Raw genomic sequence first — 2,843 nt, 5'->3', positions numbered from 1 at the left:
AGGATATGTAAAGCGTTCAATTACACTATTCGTAGTCGAGTTAAAACAAATAAAACTAAAAATAAACATAACATAGCAAATATGTGTTGAACTATTTCTGTTAAGTTAATACAAACCGGACGGTATTGTAAACATTGTATGGAATAAATGTATGGAACATGAATGTTGAGTATTTAGAAGAGGTATCAAGTGATTTAGTTTATTGACATCATAAGTAATATTATAAATGCGTAAGTCAGTTTGTTTGTTACGCTTACGCGTGTTACTCAAGCGATCATCATGAAATTAAATACACGTTGTCCGGGATACAAGGCTTATTACTCAGTTTATAGACATTTATTCCTCAAAAAAGACAATACAGCCACTTACATGAGAAATGAATACAATTTTAAAGAAAAAGAAAATAATATGCAGGTAGTTCGTCGTTCTTGTAATATTAATAATTTTGTGAAAGTAATATAATATTAAGTAAGTAATTTATAACATGTGCTAATTTGGATTTAAACCTTTGCATTGAGTTACAATTTTTAATTATTGGAAGTAATTTGTTATTTTTATTTTTATTTATTACTGAATATAAAGTATTCGTTGATTTTCATAGAGAATAAATAATAATTTAATTGTATTTTATCTTGAATACATATTACTTGAATACAAAAGTTTGATTTTGTTTTTGATTAAAATCACAGAAAAGGGGTGAATGGATTGTGACTAAAAAAGCGTTGAATATAAGATGGATGCAATGAAAGGGGGATTTTATGGTTGTGTATGGATGACTGACCAGAATAAATGAAGGAAATGGATAGTACACCGACAAGTAAATTGGAAAAGATTAAGAAAACTATCAAAAAGTAAGTCTGATAAGCGATGATTAATATTTCTTTCGATGCCAATGTCTATGGGCGTTGGTGCCCACTTTCCATCAGGTGGCCCATATGCTCGTCCGCCTACCTATACTATAAAAAAGGTGATGAAGTGACAATTGGGGTCATGCTTATTTGTAATATTTGAATTTTTGTATGTTAGTGGTAGACACATTGACAGATGGGCCATCTGTTGGTAAGTGCTCACCACCACCCGTAGCCACTGGCTATAAGAAATATTTACCATTCATTGAGTCACCAACGCGCCAACAACCTTGGCAACTAAGATGTTATGACTCACTGACATACACGTGTAGTAGTTTTTTTTTGACGGTATAATATCTGAGTGAAAAACCTACCCAGACAGGCTCGCACAAAGCCCTACTAGAGCCCAAAGAGAACATGTACTGCGTATATTGTCGGAGATGCCTTAAATTGTTCTACATATCACATCTAGTTATCACTATATCCGTGTAATCCACACGGTCTTGTGATACAAAGGTCCCAAGTCTACTATTAAGAATTTTTAATGCCCCACCGATCCTTGTACGATATACGAACACGCAAGCTTTAAAAGTTTGGTCAATGTTTTCATATTATTTACTAACTTTAAAAATGTCGAAGGTGCACGTGGGACACATTTAATTTTAAATTTACGGAGGCCGCGAGTGCACACGGGTACAATTATCCATTGTATTATTTATACATAATGAGACCTTACATAATTAGTATCGGTGCAAGTGACCGGTTCCCTCGTGTTATGCTAAGACATTTTACTGCCTCACGATATAATATTTGAATATTATGAAATATTTCTAAAATTATTGAATAAATGTCCAAGTTGTAAAATAGAAAGTATGATTTTAATTTTCAGAAAATCTCATTTATAAAACGAAGTTACTTTCGCATTTATAATATTAATCAGGATAACATTATTGCAAAATTTTACCGATGCAATGCAATGCATTAATTAATGAACATTTCTGATCTTAGCACTCGATACTGCGATACGGACTAGCTGAGACTTCGAGCTTCACACGAGTAAGCGTAGGATTTCGAGCGTCAAATGACGTTAACTTAAGATTTGTTATTTACACATTAATATTAGTGTAAAGATATACAGATGGCCCAGTGGTAAGAACGCGTGAATCTTAACCGATGATTGTGGGTTCAAACCCGGGCAAGCGCCACTGAATTTTCACGTGCTTAATTTGCGATTATAATTCATTCGTGCTTGACTTGAGGTGAAGGAAAACATCGTGAGGAAACTTGCATTTGTCTAATTTCATTGAAATTATGCCACATGTTTAATCTACCAAGCCCCATTGGAGCAGCGTGGTGGAATAAGCTTCAAACCTTCTCTTCAAAAGGGAGAGGAGGCCTTAGCCCAGCTGTGGGACATTAACAGGCTGTTACTGTACTCGTGTATACCTATGCACTCACACAATTATTTTATCAGATTTGATTTCGGATAAATTGTTAATCAATTTTATAAATACGTTAATCCTAAAATTTCGTAGGACCTGTTTTAAGTCTTAATATATTTAACTAATAATAATTGACGCTAAAATGACATGTATGCAGCCTTATAATGTAACTGATAAGCCCTTTATTAAAAATTTGTCACAACGGTTTATAGAGCTACGTCGACCTAACGTTAATAGTTACTGCATAGGGACTGGATAAAAACCACTATATCTTGAGCTGTTGAATAAATATATTTATTGGACTTAAGTTGGTTATTTCAAAATACATATGGTTTAACGCAAACAAAAGCGTAAGGGAATATTTAATTCTACCTTTAATATCTGCCTTTTATTCTTATTGAATAGCTCTATAGATAATAATTGATCGTTCCATATAAGATTTGACTGGCGCAATACATATATATATAGCAATCAAGATGGAAATAGGTTTTTTAAAAAGAGAAATCAAAATAATAATACAACAATAAAGTAAACGTAGATCGACACGTACAAT

This window comes from Nymphalis io, chromosome 18 (assembly GCF_905147045.1).
Source record: "Nymphalis io chromosome 18, ilAglIoxx1.1, whole genome shotgun sequence".
Taxonomy (NCBI): domain Eukaryota; kingdom Metazoa; phylum Arthropoda; class Insecta; order Lepidoptera; family Nymphalidae; genus Nymphalis; species Nymphalis io.
Note: the sequence above shows the minus strand (reverse complement) of the source record.